This window comes from Anopheles funestus, chromosome 3RL (assembly GCF_943734845.2).
Source record: "Anopheles funestus chromosome 3RL, idAnoFuneDA-416_04, whole genome shotgun sequence".
Taxonomy (NCBI): domain Eukaryota; kingdom Metazoa; phylum Arthropoda; class Insecta; order Diptera; family Culicidae; genus Anopheles; species Anopheles funestus.
The window spans coordinates 28552277-28570619 of NC_064599.1; the positions used below are offsets into that span (position 1 = coordinate 28552277).

At 39.3% G+C, this 18343-nt stretch overlaps 1 protein-coding gene across 1 annotated transcript in view; it reads left to right on the forward strand.

The window, feature by feature from the left end:
• The first annotated feature begins 1072 nt into the window (after positions 1 to 1072).
• Positions 1073 to 18343, forward strand: part of LOC125768550 (protein vein) — a 115884-nt gene continuing 98613 nt past the window's right edge. Inside the window, exon 1 of the mRNA XM_049436360.1 lies at positions 1073 to 1619. The gene's annotated coding sequence lies outside the window, so the exon portion shown is untranslated. The remainder of the gene's footprint in view (positions 1620 to 18343) is intronic.

Consider the following 18343-nt stretch of genomic DNA (forward strand, 5'->3'; position numbering starts at 1 on the left):
CATGTTTACGTTTCATGTCGTAGTGGAGAAGATCATGCTGCTTTCCGATTAGATTTGTCTCTTGCCTTGATAGCTAGATCTGGAATACATTCCAAAAACCTCCGCTCCCCTGGGCATTTTAATGTGAGTAGAGAAACAAACTACGGATAGTATGACCGTCAAAAGATGAACGTTAGTATTTTCTTTAATCAATTTTAAAGCATTTTTAAATAATAATCCCTTCGAAACCGTGTCAAAGCACTACAGAGTATAGTTTGCATACTACTTAAACTACTGTTCAATGATAATTCTTGAATTGAAACAATGCATAGCATGGTTACGCTTATTTTTACCCGAAAAAAGTACTTAAATCAAACCATTAATTTGTTATACAATTTACTAAAAACAACCCAACAACAACACCAACGCATGATCATTGTCAGATCAGCGCACCTATCGTATCGGGGACAGAGTGTAACAGCCAAGCAAGCAACTTATACACCTTCTTCCATACTTCCTCAAGCGCACTGATAACATAAGTGCTTGCTCCCAAGCGATATCTTCCCGGTTATGTCACTCACTTCTCCTTAGCTGGAGAAGAGAGAATTTACTATTACCGAAGTGAAGGTCAGACAACCGAAACAACACCGTACGCAGTGTGAAAAGAAATGTGTTTAATATTTGTTACAAGTTTAAAGAGAAAGGAAAATGAAATCACAGGTATGGGTGAATTAGTAGAGTGGAAAGGAAGGAAGAAGAAAGGAAAAGGAAAATATTTATGACCATAGCGTAGAACATTCCATCACAATTTGTACGTTTAGTTTAGTCTGTTGAAAAGATATATAAATGTATTTTATAAATATATTGACGTGGATGTATATGATATTGAAGTTTAATAAATTGGTCTGATAAACTAATTAATCACGCTTCGGAGGGTGCGAAGTCGCTTAGCTTTCAGTTGCAATTTAGTATCCCGCCATTTTATCACACAACTTAACTGTAAGTTACCTGTCAAACTTTGTACATAAAAGTGATTTACTAAAAGTGCCTGTTAGTGATATTTACACTAGATGTATGTAAATAGTGTTCCCAACGTGTAACGCTCTAATCATGATATGCGTGTCAGAAACGTCTGTTATTCGGCTGCGTACGTGATACGTTAGCGATCGTTCGAACTACTAAGTTGCACTACTATTAAATAGTTGATAGTTCCTGTCAGCTACCACTATCATGAATGCGAAAAGGAAGCTGCGAGCGTAACTCTTGTTTATACCCTGAACTTGCCCTAGACAAACGGTCAGCAGATTAGCGGTTTATCATTTACTATAATACCGCATCTTGCCATATGAATCATGGTGTGAACGCGTCTGTTGAGATACGGCACTGTGATGAATCAGTTTACAATCTCTACATGTGTGACCGTTCTGTTCTAGCACCTGTTTCGCTTATCTAGTATGTTTTGGAGCAAGCGTTCCGCAGTATGTCGGCCGACAATGTGCGTGGGAACAGTCTGTTTGTATCGAAGGAGTAGAGTAGTTCAGTGCCTATGCATGGTCAGTGCGTGGAGTGCCGGTGTGAAACGATACAGGTGTTGAAATGAAAAGTTTTCGCCTTAGCGATTTTCGCGTATAAGGATAGCGGTAAGTGTTTTTTTTCCTTAATGCTTAGCCATATTACTTTTAGTTAAATAAATCTTTCGATTTTTTGTGTACTAAGTTAGTCATAGAAGAAATATTAACAACAAATATTAATATTTAAATCGAGAAAATTCCTTTTTCTGATCGCTTTCAACCGATCTCTATCGAAAGCATGTATTAATAAGAACGTTGATAAGTATACATAAAAGTTTTTCGAAGAATGGAGGTTTGCGGCTCTTCTATCAGGGGCTCAATAATCTCACTGACTATTGAGGTGCTCCTCTAAAAGTCAAAACTATACAGTTTATTCATCCGGTGGTTTTACACCATAACAAAATATTAATTAAGCGATCACCAAATACCGACGGCTTCAATATTAGTGTTAGATATATCTTAAATATTTCATTTATTAATTTTATTATAGATTTATGTTTCGCGTTCAATGTCCTGTTGCAAGATTTATTACTTGTTTCTAAAATTATTTTTAAAATAACAGAATTAACGTTATGGAAATAGAAATATAAAATTAATAACTAAAATAATCAAAAAATATTATTAATAAAATAATAATATAAAAATCTACTTTTTCGGTTGCAACACAAACATGTTGTTCTGACCATACCAACCCATATCGATTGCTAAAAATAAGTTCCCAAGAAAAGGGCCCGAATCCCTTTTTGAAAACAGAGGGGGTTCCGGTTCGAATCAAAGTGAGCTCGAAAGTGTCGAGCAGAAGTTTACGAAATTACCGAAATTGAATTCTAGTGCCGTTACAAAATGCGTTTATATCTTCTCTATTTCGCATTACCCGACGCATCTATTGTCCGTTCATAGGGATTCCCGCGGGGGTCAGCGAACAGTAATTCAATATTTATGATATTTTATGATATTCTCCCGTACCCGCGAATCTCATTTTTATGCTTGGAAGGACAAAAAAATCACACAGTGCCACCCTGCCATTTCTGTGCTGACCAATTCCAGTTACAGTTTGTCCCTTGGTGCTGTTTTTCAAACCTAAGTAAGAAGCTGGGTAATAAAGATTATCCTTCTTCTATTAGGCAAGGAGTGTGTTCACAGTCCGTGTAGTCCAATGGTTAAGCTGAAGAAAAAAAATTTGATTTTGTGTTTTTTTCCCCTGCAACTTACTTATTGATGTGCAATTTCATTTCTGTCACCTTCTACCGTTGGATAATAAACGGGGTAGCACAAGTTCAGCGAAATTGAGAAATATTTCTTTGCGGAGTTTCGAACACATAAAAGTGATTGACCCTTAAGTTGCTTTCGATGATTGAATTGAGAAGTAGAGAAAATTTGGTTTATGAAGAAACAAGCAAACATTCGTTCAGTGAAAATGAGGAGTTCAAAACAGAAGCTCCTGTTTTTTTTTAGGTGAGAGAAACTGACATCTCTCTCATGAAATTAATAATTTATTATTGTATTATCATGCCCTCTCTGGACTTGAAACCCTTTGCCCTTAAATAGTCGTAGCTTCTTAAATAGTTTTTAAATAATATTGTATGTAAGGTGAATACTTTTCTTTTCATAAATACAAACCGCCGTATTTATTTAATTTTCAAATCCTTCACCATCCAAAAGGAAGTTTTAGTTTATATTCCTTATTTAAAAAAATCGCCATATTCCATTTGAGATAAACGTTCTCGTATAAAAAAGGTTCTATAGATAACATTTTTTTACACGTTCGATAAAAAAAGAGCGCAAAAGGCTTCAAGTTTGAACTGATAAAGGCATAGTTGTTGATGAGGTCATCGCAACATAAAGAAAGACACATCAATCGAACTACCTACATCCCTGTCCAAAAGACACATCGAAGATTGTTATTGGTTCGTTAAGAATAAATAAAAAAAAGTAAGATCCGCTTGGCCGTAGGTCAAAACGGCATCATCAAGCACGCTTGGTTCTTATACACTATCAAACACTTTCTCACCCAAAAACCTTCCACCACCAGGGATCATACCCTAACTCACACCGGGAATTTCCCGGCAAAACATAATCACAATAACAGGAAATAGGAAAATAAGCCGATTTGCATCGCTTGTTGACAATGTTCGGAATGTTCTCTCCCTCGCAGACTCGCGGGTTTCTCGGCTTTCGGTTGGTAAGAACTTCCTTTCCTCTCCTACGACGGGCTTACGGTAAGGTGATGATAGCGACAATAAATATGACCACCATCAACAAAACTACACGTGATGTGACGGGGATCAAAGAACACACCAACGAAACCGGGCACACCAAATTAGGCCAATAAAATTTATCATCCTTTCATCCACCGGCCGTAGCAAAACTGATGGCGAATCATGGTGACCCCCTCTGGTGCGATTTCACACATACTAAGGGTACGCACAACCGTCGTAGGGACCAGTATGGTTTCGGTCGGCTTGGCATTTCCGCACAACCGAAATGGCCCAAACGTTATCCCTTCCGACGGCAATCAAGTAAAGCCGATTTTTTCCCGACGTTACCGGGTGTATCGGAAGACGTTCAGCGATTGTCCCCGGTTAATGTTACCCATCAGCTGCCGGGAAAGGTACGGTGCTTTTTTTCTCCCTTCGCCGGATTTTTCTCCAACGTTCGGTTGTTGAGAAATATAAATAATATTCTTCTACTGATTGCACCGCTTAATCCGACAATATGAGATTGAAGTTAATAATTATCTAAGGGTTGTGAAGAATCGGAACGGATGGCTATGGTTCCCATATGGCGGGATAGTAGCCAGGGACGGCCGGTTCCGGAGGAAAACCAGAGCTAAGGATAATTTTTCCTATGGGAATTAGGCTATGAAACAGTTCGGGTGTCGCAATAAAACGATTAGTGACATTTTTTAGGCAAAAGTTTAATTTACGATTAAATTTATACGTGTTGTTAAAAGTTCTTTACATTAATGTTAAAATTTTTCCGAACGAAGAAGGCCAGAACTGGCAGAATATGATCTATAGAGGCTGTAGTGGTACAAAGAAGAAGATACGACAAAGAACTCCATACTCCAATCGACTCCATTCTTCAATTAAAATTCGGTTAAGGATTTTAAGTGAGTTCCATCAGTTGTACGTTGTTTTGCCGGAGATATTCTTCGGCAATTGTGAGAATGTGAGGCGTCAGATGTTTTCAATAGAGTAGATTACATAATTTATGGTCGACCGTTATTGAAAGTTACATAAGATTTCAAAGTTATTTTCCATAATTTTATTGGTTTTTAGTGGACATCTTCCCAGTACTATCAAGCGAATAGTAGCCCAATATTGTATGTGGCATCGTGATATGTTCCTTCATATGTGGCTTTCAAATCTACTCATCTTTTTCGGAGTCTGTGTAAGTTCTGATGATTGGTTGATTTTCCAGTTTTGGGAAAGATAGTCTCTGATAGTTTCTAACTGGTCAAAGATTAGCTCCGACCTGCGAATTGGTCTTGTTACAGTCTAAGGATACTTCTCCACTCACAACACTATTGTTTCTGTATTAATATACGTCTCTGAGACCTGGACTTCATCCTAAACTGATGAAACCCTCTTAGACGCGTTCGAGCAGAAGATTCTCAGAAGGATTCTGCTCTCATATGTGCGGAAGGACAATGGAGGACCCTCTATAATGAGGAGCTCTAAGATGAACGATGAACTCATTATCGTACAGCGAATTAGACCTCGCCAGGCTTTCGTGCTTTTAGGTGATCCACATGGATGTAGCAGGCGTGATAGACCCAAACGGAGATGCAGTGATGTCGTTGATGCATCGACCATGAGCGGTTTAGAGGGTTTCTGAAGCAGGGCACGATCAGCTATCGATATGATATAAAAAATCGATCGAATTTATTTAGTACATAGCGTAGTATTTAGCAGTTACAAAAAACAAAAAAAAGTAAAACAAATTATTTGAACAAGAGCAGTTGAAATATTTTCTAAAGTACCACGGAAAAGAAGATCGTCTTAAACATGTTTATACTCGAGTTTAATGTTTCATACAACAAATCACAACCCATCATGCGATTGCTATCGGCTCGCGGAATTCAAAAACTCAAACTGCCCCAAAAATCCATGACGCGTTACGCGATGCTATAAAGCAATTTGCGTCCAGAAACTCATTGGAAAATTTTCGGTCAGCAACATTCTAATGGTTTTACGGCTCGAAAAGAAATTGTTGGTGAAACCTTCATTCGTCTCCATACTATGAGTTCTTGGTGGTGTTGTTGTTGTTGTTGCAAGTTGTTTCGGAGTTTGCTACTACCAGTGACAATCGGAAATAGCTCATTTCCTTCAGCGGTGCCAAACCGTTTTCGGTGGAAAAAACAATAACCAACCGAGCCATTCGTTGGATGGCGCTGCCAGTGGAAAATATGATGCCGCTTTTATTGTTGCCATAATCATATAACCGTAATGAGTTCTTCCAACTGTGTTTTTGGTGATGGAACGGGAAGAACAAGTGTTACAATCCGGGTAGGGGCTCATTTTCTTCCAACCATCTCACTATGTGAGTTTGTGCTTTTTTTTTACCTTGAGAGTCAAACAAGGACTCCCCCGATTTGTGCCGCACAACACAAACGCCTGACGACAGTGATTTCATTTCCCCGGGTTCGGCATCATTTGAGCAGTTGATTACAAATTAAATTTCCACCATGGGGCAACGTTTGCGGTGATGCGCGATACCGCTAACGATAGCGATCTCTCAATTTCACTCGGGGGAAAACTTAGCATCCTCACCCGCGACCACATTGGAAAAACTTCTTTGCGTGAAGATTTCATCTTTTCACTGGAACGGGTTTTTCGGAGTGAAAAGGAAGAGACACGGTCGAGATGCTCAAGACAGCTTCTGTTCGCTATCTGTGGGTTAGGCTGAAACGTTGTTGTTTTAGTTGTCGATTTGCAAAAAAAAAGAAGAAGGTTGTTCCTGTCGGAAAATGGGAATGTTTTAACTTTGCAGAAGTGTTTTGCATATCTTTTCTTTTGTTTTTTCCCTCCTCTCCCGAAAATTACTTCTTCCGGCACCCGGGACGGGACTATGATTGCTTAGTTAATTGGCAGTTCTTAAATGAAATCAATTATAAACATTAAGAATAACTTGGTCTTTCGATTGTAGAACGAAAGATATGGCCTAGCAATTTATTTTTAGCGTTTTTTCTTATCCTTGTGTAGTTTGGTCACTATTCAATTATTATTTTATAATTTTGTTTTATTGGTGTGGGTTTTTTGCTTAGTTTTGTTTAAAGAAATTAGTTTCGGTCTGTTTGTTCCAAAATTGCATTTGTACTTTAAACTTTAAACTTGCTTTTAAATTTTTTTATCTTTTTTTTAAGTTTAACACTATACATTAAAATTGAAACTAAAAAAAATAAATAAAAGCATTTACAAAACCTAGTTTTATTCCTTAAAATGAAAAAAAAACCGCATTAATATTTTTAGTAAATTGAAAATGATACATCATTTGAAAAGATTATGCTATTTAATATACTGAATAGGACCAAAAGAGGAAAAAAGTCTATGCTTTTAGCCGAAAAAAAGAAAGACGAAATCTCACAATCTTTCTCTAAACATAAACGAGTTGAAAAAAAAGTCATACTGATTACACAAAGAAAAGAAGAAAAAGTTTGTCCAATTTGTAGCAAACATTGTGCCCGACCAATAGGAACAATAGAGCGAATGGCTCGTCGTTCTGTCGCCACGTACCAAGCAAGCGGAAAAGAAGAATTAACTGCGCACAGATAAGCACCAGTTGATAAAAGAGCAGTCATTTGTATTCGGTGGAAATTAGCATAATAAATTATGACGTACATACGTACCGAGACCGCGAGACCGTGAGACGTCGTTCCGTTACCGCGATTCGCGTACCTTCGTTGCCGGAGACACAGCAAAACCTTTTCCCATTCTCATGCGACACGGATTTGGAGCCTTCCATTCGGTATAGCTTCAAAGTGATTTTTGAGTAGCGTAAAACGATCCCATTTAACGTAAAATGGGATGGTGGTGGTGGTGGTGGTCGGCGCGTGATGTAATGGTTAGTGTTTGAAAGGAAAATGCCACGAAAAGTTCTTCGCTTTGATTGTGTGAACTTGGGCCCAGGTACCTACCGTACAGGATACGCCACGTCGCGTCTCGTGAAAAGATTGTTCGGTGAGAATGTTTCCATTCGCCTCGGTTTCGGTGTGAGTGAGTGAAATCTGCATAACCTGCTGCTTGTCGATCGTCATCCCTTGTCGGCCGACCCTTCGACGTTCGTTTGCCGTAAACGATCCTTATCATCGAAGCCTTTTGCCGTTTGTGCGGGCTCATGATTTACGAGGGTTTTATCAATTTGCTGAACGACGTACGGGAGGGAGAGCTGTTACGGTTTGTTAGCAAAGCAAGCAAACGGGTGTTAGCTAAACGGTTGAATGTATAAAAATCACCCAATGGTATTGCTCCCGTTTTGCGGGATTACGATCAAATTATGCTAATGTGGTACTGTGGCGGTTTTATAACTCTTATCAATCGTACCAACGTGCGCGAGCGGTTTGTTTGCGGCGTTTAGTTTTCTTTTTGCACGTGATTAGTTTAAAAGAAGCGAATGTGAATAGTTTCTACTTCTTTGGAACTTGTAATTTTAGAAGCTATTTTAAATTTATTTAATATTTATGATTGTAATTATAGTCGCATCAAAAACAAACTTTGTTTTCCAATGAGAATATTAAAATAATTAAATGCGCCTAAAAGTATGCAATTTAATTAGTATATTCTCCATTACTATTCAAGGTTCTGAGGGTTCAAATAGTGGACGTTTCTACTTCTGACACTAGTAATAAATTAGAACTAGACAAGACGACGAGGTCCCTAAAACGGTGAATTACACAAAGATGCTACTGAAAGATAATTATTGCATTGAACTAAGATAGTACGTTTAGTAACTCTTTAAAGTAGACCAAAAATCTATTTATCAACCATTCGACGCCATTTTCCTGTCCACTAGCAGGTTGCTATCAGCAGTTAATATTCGAATTCCCAACAATGCACCACCCAAAATCAAGCACAAATGTCAAAAGAGTTACATATACTTTAAACAAATTTTCTACAGCACAGCTTCTACACTACCATGCGAAAGGTTTTGCCAGGGGAAAATATTATTTCGATATTTCAGTGCGTTAAACAATGGAACGAGTTAAGTCAGCCGTGAGGCAACAGATAAGAACGAATAAATCTGCAAAACATTTTCTGATTGAATTTTTGGCCACCAAAGAACGGTCGATGAAAGGGGTTCCAAATTATGTCCCCTCCCCCTCCCCGAAAAACCCCAAACGCTTAACAGATACGCTGTGAAAGACATTCCCATGGTATGCCGTAGAAAAGGGGTTCTTTGTGGTACTACTAACCGTGAGGCCCCAAACGTTCCAAGCTGCCTTACTATGGCAATCGATTTTTAAGTTTACGATTCACCTGCTGCTAGCAAAAGGATGGCTACTTTTGGGAGGCGGTGAATTTTGTGGCATTCTTGCTATCTTGCTATTCCGGGCCACCGGATAGCAAGGGGCGTTACAATTTCTCAGTTAACGTCCTACGGAAGGACACTGTTCTCATTGGTGAAACTTTCGTTCATTTAGAGTCGATTGAGGTAATGGTTTTTGGTTAAGCAGGTAAATGATGGAGTAAGCTTTTTAAAAGCAATGGACGAAACGAATCGTGTTCTAAGATATAGCAGAAAAAAGTCTTATCAATATAATAATATTTATTCAATAAAACTTGAGGTTTTAAATAACATATTGCAGAACTGTAACAGTTGATTTCCATATTGTTTCGCAATTTGAATAAAACGCATCAAACGACATCTTCCAAAAGGAGCGTCACGATGATTGATAATGTCCCCTGTACTAACAAAACAAAAAGAAGCAACCATTACAAACTACTCCTATTACCCGTACCAGGTCGTTACCCGTAGTGTCGCAAATATGCTTCAAAACCGCACACTTTACGATTGTAGCAATCGTATAAAACCAATTAACAACATCCGCCATCTAACAACGACCCGACGGGAACACGGTCCATTCCCTCCTGGGACCGATCGCATTGGTAACGCTAGGATGACCTCAGAAACGTCACCGATGGGGTGACGTTGGAGGGTAAAGAAGCAGAAAAAGAGGAAAAAAAAATATGTTGCCTTCCAGCGACAACTATACCCTCCCCCTTCCCTACCCCGGGGTGTCTCTATCCGAAGGGATGGATGGGAACACCCCTGTAGCGCCGGATAGCGTAATGAAATGTGACAGATGATATGGCACCTCAGCACTCATGGTTCCCGGAGGCGCCTTCGGGCCGCACTTCATCAGAAATGACTTCATCATTATGGTGTTTTGCTCGGTGGAAAGATCCGGGACCTAGAACGAACACGGATGAGGGAGGTTAGATTTTGGGTTGAACTGTGTGTAACAAGTGTTCAAACATATACCTCTGTCAATCGGTTTTTGGTTTTATTTAGCAAGTACAAAGATGAGGGATAAGTTTCGTCTTTATGTGTTAGAAATTTGGAAGAATTTATTTGGTATTTTGCATTAGTACACAAGCAACTTCTCGTTTAAAAGCTATTTTAAGACGTATTCATTTTTGCAATAGAGAAAAGCCTCTTGAAAAATACTTTTTATTTATTTTCTTTTATTTCAATAAGGACGGCCAGGCCGTATGACTACTTTTTATTTAATATAAATCACAAATACCTCAAAAAAGAGTTGCATCTAACTTGTTCCAACAACTTTTCATTTGTAGACGATCTTTAGCGTTATGCCCACGGGTGTTCACCACAGTTTCTGGTGATTCCGATTCGCAGTCTCCCTTCATCTTTATCCACCAAAAGTATATCTACATTCCCTCCGGCTAAGATACCAATCCACTTCTCCACTGATGAAGAAATCCTTTTAATGTAACGCCGCGGTTTCGCTACCATATGTCACCCTTAAAGGCAGTAATAACAGTAATCATCGTTCCGGGGTGACACACCGGTGAACCGGTATGTGTGCGTGTAAGGGCAAGTCTATTACAATGCTATAAAAATCTAACTCAAAATCAACCTGCATGCGTCCGCTAGACCGCTTGGTAATGTGAACCCCTGCAAGGAAGAACTTGCCGGTTCTTACTGCCGGCAGTAAGGGGAAGGTTTTCTGAATTCTTTTTTTTTTTTTGGTTGGTTGGTTCTACCTATTTTGTTAGTCCGTATTGCACTCGCCGGTGCACATATGTCAGCATATTTCTGTCCGCTATTGTTTGCTAAAATGAGATGCTGTGCCGGTTTCGGGGATAATCGCAAACAATGTGCTAAACATGGGGCACACGCGGACAAGGATACAGGTTTATGCACCAGAAACAAGCTGTTCACAACCCTCCAATGTCTGCGTGAGGCATGATTTTCACTTGTCGCGGTAGGACCGTTTGGAGGTACCAAAAAGGGGGAAAAGAGACAGAAACAAAACGCTGACAAGCAGAGCATAAAAATGCTAACATAATGTTGGTCTCGTAGGGACCGTGTGCCGGTAGCATACGTTAATGAGCGCTAGGGAACTAGAGTGAAAATAGTTACTGCGAGGATATTCGGAATGGAATGGTGAAGTTTGTGATAATCGCTAGCAAAGTTGGGAACAAGTAGCAATAATTCACAAAGAACATATTTTTGGGTATCAACTTTTTGTATTTTTGTTGTATAAAAACTTGTAATTTTGTTCATTTTAGTGCTAATTTCTATCCCAGCTCCAACATTTTCGACGCACAAATCTTTTGTTTTGCGATACAGGACGAATTTGTCGTTGCGCCTAAATTGCTGCAATGGGTAATTAGTTTTTAGTGTACTGTTTTAAAAAATTTCGTTCTATAAATTAATTTCCCGGCACGGGAAATTCAAGCTGAAAACAAATCAAAGCAATAGCCCAGGCCAAACGCATACGGCCCCAGTCTGCCCATTTCGGTATGCATATGCACAGCGGAAAAACAAATGGCCTAGTAAGCGATCGGTTGGTAAAAACCGACCTGGGAAAGTGTAGCACCAGCACCACTGTGCACTGACACAGTCCGTCTGATTATGCACATAAATTTGCTGCACTTTGCTGTGCTGCGTATGCTGTGAGTTTTTCCTTTGCTCCTGCCGTATGTGTGTATGTGTACGTGTGTACACTAGAGAAGGAAAATAATGAGCAGCCGCAATACAACCGGCATAGTAGTGGCGGCAAATGCAAAATGGACCACAATGTACTAAAACATGCAGAGACAGAGAGAGAGAGAGAGAAAGATGGAGAGAAATAAAAAAAAAACGGTCGACAACAGGAACTGTAAACAGAAAACCTATGCGCAACGCAAAACAATATGCTCAACCGCACTGGTTCCCTGTCCCGAGTGCGGGCTGTATGTAGAAGGTTTGTACGGGGGGTTGTACTGCTACACCACACAGCCCACTTGTACACCCACTTATTTATGGGGGGCCTCGTTTGTTTTGATATTTAAATGCTACCGAGCTGGGTAGTAAAGCTACCGTTTTGGGGGTAAAAGTTGCACAAAATGGAACAGATTTGCCTTGGGAATGGCTAGAAAATGGAGTGAAAAATATGCTCGGACCCGGTTTTCTTCAGCGTTTCCCTCAGGTCAGGAAAATTGCATTGAAAAGTTAGTCCTTTCAGTCGCGCACCGTGCGAATCTTTAACGTAACACAGATAAATATGGAAATGCATTCGGTAGGCCATAAGGCCCGTAAAGGGTGTTTTGTTTGGTTTTGTTTTGTTGCAGCACAAAAGCTTCACCGTATGGTGTGATCGATTGCACTGTAAGGAACGGGTGAGATGCTTTTCACTGTTTGGCTCAGTTCGGTACAGGCTAAGCGTCACAAAGATCAACTTTTGTACCAGTTCATCGTAGGGAAGGGACACAATATTTTCCTTATAACAAGTACCTTTCTTAGCAGTGCATGGAAAATGTAAGTAACTATAACTTCTCAACTCTCTACATCACTGAGACTAATAAATTCCGACCAGAAGAAACGGAAGATAAAATAGCCTTTATAAATGAGTGATATTTGCAATGAAAAAATAATTAGAGAATTGACTGTTTTGCGCTGGTTTGATGCTTTAAAATTATAACAAATTTACACAGACGAACCCGGGCGGCCCGGTGGTGCATGTGATAAACGGCGCCAGTCCACAAGGCCGGACCGGGTTCAAATCCCATCCGGACCGCCCCCCCGTAGCAAGGACTGACTATCCGGCTACGTGGTAAAGAAATGGCCGGCGTGACCTGTAAGGTCGTTAAGCCAAGAAGAAGACACAGACGAACATTTATAAACGTTGAGGTTGTATACTAAATTACTCGTACCTCAAAGAACATTTCTTCAATTAAACTAATGCAACGTCAATGTTTTATTTACATGCATACTTATACATGTAACCACAATTATTTCTATAGTTGTGTCGTGAAGATTTGATAGAGAATGAAGAAAAACGCTTAAAAATCATTGGGAAACCGTCTCCAAAGACGTACGCGTCCAGCTCTTTGGCGACATCCCTTCCTCATCGGAAACTGTTTTCTGTTGGTTTGCAGGTCATTCCTCAAAAGGTAAAAAAAACATTGGGAAACTGGCAATAAACAATGGGACACATTCGAAACTATCAAAAACCCTCAAGATGGATTTAAAAATATTTTATTTTATTTATAATTAATTATTACGGCTTCGGCCGTATTGTCAGCCTCTGAAGCTGAAGAAGTACATTTTTCACAAGGCATTTCCTCCTTGTATTTTACCTTATCCCGGGCATACTCGGTTGTGATAGTGCGTTTTGTTTATTGCTGTTGTTGATGGTATTGTTGTTGTGGGTTGATTTTTCGAAGTCCTATTGTTTTTGTGCGTATTGTTGGTAAATCCATGTGGCTAATTGTCATGCTGGTTCTATTGTTTGATGGTGGTGCTGGTGGAAATGGTGAGTGCACCAATAGCGGTCTTGTCACTAGTTGCGAGGGCTGCACATGACTGTAACAAACAGAGAACAGTTATAGTTTGTGGACAGCACAAAACACTCAGTCTGCCTCCCTTTTGCGGCTCTGGTGTTATCCTCGAAGTTCGACTGTTTCCTCAACGGCTTGGCTAAGGCACTACAAAAAAAAACATGTAAGGACAAATACAACACAACGGATAACAATAGGAGTATGAGAAAGGGGAAGGAGGGAAAATGGGGATAGGATTCAAAGGAGAATGGATTTAAAAATATCTCGCAAAAATATTTATAAACTGTGAAATCGGTTTAAACTGCAACAAAGATACTCGAGATTCCTTCATATTGCAGCAGGTAAAAACTAAACTATGAAGATTCATGAATCGTTATGCATTCTTTATAGATTCTTTAATCTTTTGTAAGCCAACGCATAAAGCAACTACAAACTACTCTTTTCAAAGGATTTATTAAGCATAATACGGGTTTACCAAGAATCTTCAACTGACTCAAAACTGTCAGACAAATCGTTTTTGAAGTACTGTGAGTAAATATGCCATTTGTATTTTACTCAACCCTTTTTAACCGATCAGTTTGTAACATTTGAGAATATTTCTCTTTTACAAAACTCCAATTCCATCGATCGAGTTATGGCCAGTAGAAAGAACATTATCTCCCTCTCTAATTTGGGGTCTTCATTTTATGTGCAAGTTCATTTCCGTTTCGCAATAATGCTCACGGCTTAAAAAAACGATATTCACACATCATAAAGCATCAAAATTATTTCTTTCACATGACACCACCGTACGCTTCGAACGCTGCCGAAAAACAAAAAAACGCCATGCCGATCGTTTCCAGCTTGACCCCGTTTTATGCATGAATTCGTTCCGCTTTCCAGTGCGTGTGGTATATCGCCGTAAAGGGATAGCATGAAGCAGAAATGTAGAAGAAATAACATCACACAGCAATATTCTCAATTTCCATAAAAGCGCCAAAACACAAAAAAAATAATAATAATAAGCGCCAGCAAATACTTTTGGTATTTTTTTTCGGTGTGTGAACGGACGAATAAGATTCGAGATCCTTCCATTTCTAACCAGCTTCGTGATTTCTCTCGTCTGTTTCTTGCCTTGCCGAAATAATGCTGACGATCTTAAGGTGCATATACATGGTAGAATAAGTAAAAAAAAAAAACAGGAGAAACACAGCCCAGCAAAATGTGTTTCGAAACCATAATACCAGAGCGATAAAGCGCTTGTGAGGCAGACACGACCACACAAAAAAAAAAGAAAAGCTTCCACCATTTTCTTCACATTGCGTGAAGCAGATTTTCGCTTTTTTGTGGGGCTTTCTGCCATTCCGGGTGGGGGCGGATGAACACAAACGCGAGGAAAAACCGTGTGCTGGCGTCCTTTGTCTGGGTGAGAGAAAAATATGAAACATGACATAAAACTGCCTCCGCCCTTATATTTTCCATCCACTCGATCCTGGCTGAAGGGTGGCGGTGTTTGTTTGTTGGGGAGTATTTTTTTTGTTTGTTCTCCTGTGAGCGCATTTTCGCTAATATTTTCCATCAACTTATGCTTCTCGATATGCTTCTGCTGTTGCTGCTTCTGCTGTCGAGTTCTGTGAGGTTGTGAGCGTGCAAATATGGACGTGTTAAATACGGACGTTCTGTACACTATTCCTGCCATGTACGGGATGTTTTTGGGAAAAGCACCCGAGGAACCCGACAAACGCAAGCTTCTTCGCATTGGTGTTGGTGTGCCCGAGCACGCGAAAACATTCCAGTGCGCCTGTGTATACGCACGCACGTTATCAGGCCCCCTTTCACGGTCGTCCCTTTTCGACGGCCATGCTCTTATCATAGTGTACCTAAGCTCCGCCCTTTTAAACATTTTCCCTTGTACATAACAGCAAAATTCCCCATTTCGAGGTGCTCCCTCTAGCGTGTGGAACGCCAGACGGAACGACTCCTCAGGTGGAGTCCTTTAGCGCACGCAACACGATCACGATGGACGGTTCGTCCGAGCAAGGATCCGTGTGGCGAGAATCATATTGTTATTTACATAACTTTATGCGCCACTAGTGGTGGTGGTGGTGATGGTGGTCTTGTGGTGAAAAGCGCGGGGAGAATTGCAATCTTTTTATTCCTGCGGCATCCACCGTGTGCCAGGAACGTGTTTCGTTCGAGAATTGCCTTCGATGGGTGGGAGAGCAAAATCAGGCGAAACGAATAGTAATTGAACTACGCTGCCGAAGGCACAACGTGGCCAAAGCTATTAGCATAAAAAGGATGATTTTCATACCATCCGCTGGTCAGTATGTTTCTGAATGTATGTTTCTTGTGTTGTTTTTTTTTTTGCTCTACAAAACTGCACTTTGTCATAATCTGGTCGAATGATGGGTTTTCCTTGCGGTCAGCAATCAAACCAGCATTAAGGGGTATTCGTTGTGGTGGATTGTACAAAATGCTGTTGGGAAAACTTCTTATTTGTAGATTTTTCGTCCACTTTTAATGCATATTATTTTATCTATTTCAAAAATAATGTCAAAATTGCTTCAGGAATAGAAATAGTAATGATAAACTATTAAAGAAAAATCATTAAAGGTTCAAAATTACGTTTTTATCGAAAAGTGTTGTTTGTTTGTTTTTATTTATCATTTATTTAATATTTTGAAGGTAATACAAAAGTATACAGTAAATCAATAGAAAAAAATATAACATTGTCAAGTCCTTATGCTATTGTTTGTTGCTACTCTAATAAGCATCTCTTATTTCTTACAACCAGTTAGATTTTTTTTTCAATTGTTTATATGATATTTGATTGTATTTTATTGTTTGACTCGTTTTGTTTTTTTTTCGTATTTTGTTTTTGTTTATAACTAAATTATTAGAAAGAGTTCGGTATTCATTGAATATTAAATTTGTTAGTGATAGTATAATAAATGATTCTATTTGTTTACTGATACAATATACATTCTCGCTTGCAGCTGATTTCCATCCATGTTGTTACTGATTATTATATATAAATGGTTTTAGAAGTAAATTATTATGAATAAACTTATTTTAATTTTATTAACTAAAACAAACTCTCATGTTGGTCTATGAATTGTCAGTCCGAACCCAATTTTTGTATTGTAATTGTAATGGATGAAGATATATATTTGGAAATTCACTCTTCGCAATTTTTAATCTTTTTCCTTCTCATATTTTACTCTGTTTACGATATAAAATAGCGATTGTTTTTATCATAACAATGTTTTGTAAAATTACATAAAAAACTTTAAATTTGAATGACGGATAAAGTGTATTAAAAACCTTAAGTTTTAGAAAGCACCAACCTTAACAAACTCCACTACAATTTCAGGCTTCATTTTTGGCTGGTCTGGTCGATGTGACACTTAACTAATCGAGGACCTTCTACTGTGAAATCTTGCGCCATTATGGTTAGAGAAAACTAAATTCTATTAAAAATTGTATTCGGGAGAGGTTCACAGTTTCGTTTTTGTAAATCAAATTGAATTCGAATGAATTTTAGCTGACGAAGTATTGTTCAGATTACCAGCAAACAAACTCTAGGCTTTGTTACGCAAAGGTAAAGCATTTTTGCACCAGCTCAGCAAAACAATCCAAAAAAAAAATAAAACAAACACGAGAAGCTTAGAGAAAGTTTCATAAATCTGGTACCAGTTCCGGACCAGCATCGTCATGTGCATACGATGAAACGAAAGGGAAGCATTTGACAGTAATCCTCATTCAAATTTTAATCCCCAGTCCCCGGTACCGGTACGTCCCATTGTGGCCTTATCCTTTCGATATCAGCACACCGGTACTGTTGCAGGCAGCCTCCATATAGTGTGTTATTGTTGAGCGCCAAACACCAATGCCGATATGCCGTTCGCTACCGGGGTTATACCGAACCGACCCTGCTGGCTGCTGCTAATAAATCACAATTCCGTTGTCCTTTTCCCGGGGTAGAGAAACGTTTGTTTTAACCGGCGCGATAGAAAACGACCCACGGACAATATGGACCCGGAAGGAAATGTGTACGGCCATGGGAAGATACCACGATGATGTGGGGATTATTTGAGTTGTAGTTCCATCGCTGTGTGCGGTCTCATCCGCGTACTGGACCATTACCGCTGGTTCGTTTGGAATAAATTTGTAGTACAATTAAATGGAAAATGTTTTCATGTTTTGAACCCGGCTGGAGCGGGGTGGTCGGGATGGTCCACACATGGAGCCCCACGCACCGAGCGTGGAGAGGTTTTCCGGCAAATTTATCCGACCGAACTTTTCTTTGCCGGTTTACATTGGCTACCGTTTTGCGTTCGCACCGTCTTCCGCTGTTCGTATGTTGGAGCTTTCAGTTACACGATGCTTTGCACTGTCGCCATTTGTGGTGCATGGGATGCGGATAGCATTTTGGGTGGGTGCATTTAAATAATAATGTAAAGGATGCAAGCGATCCACTTCCGTACGGACGAACAGCAGAAGTCAGTTGCGAAAACCGTGTCCGTTGTGATGGTGCAACGAACAATGGGTGAATTCTATTAGTAAAGGATTGCACTCGTAGCAATGTTAACAATGAGGCAAGTTTGGTCTCAAAACATTAACACAAATCAATTCAGTACAATTTTGTTGAATAAAAATGGTAGTAAAATTTGATAACGATGCAAATTTTGGGAAAATTTATAGAATTATTGATCAATAAAAAAACACACAAAAAACCGAAGTAAAAAAGACTGTACAGCTGTATTTAGCTTCAGTTTCAATTCGGCAAAACTAGAAAATAAC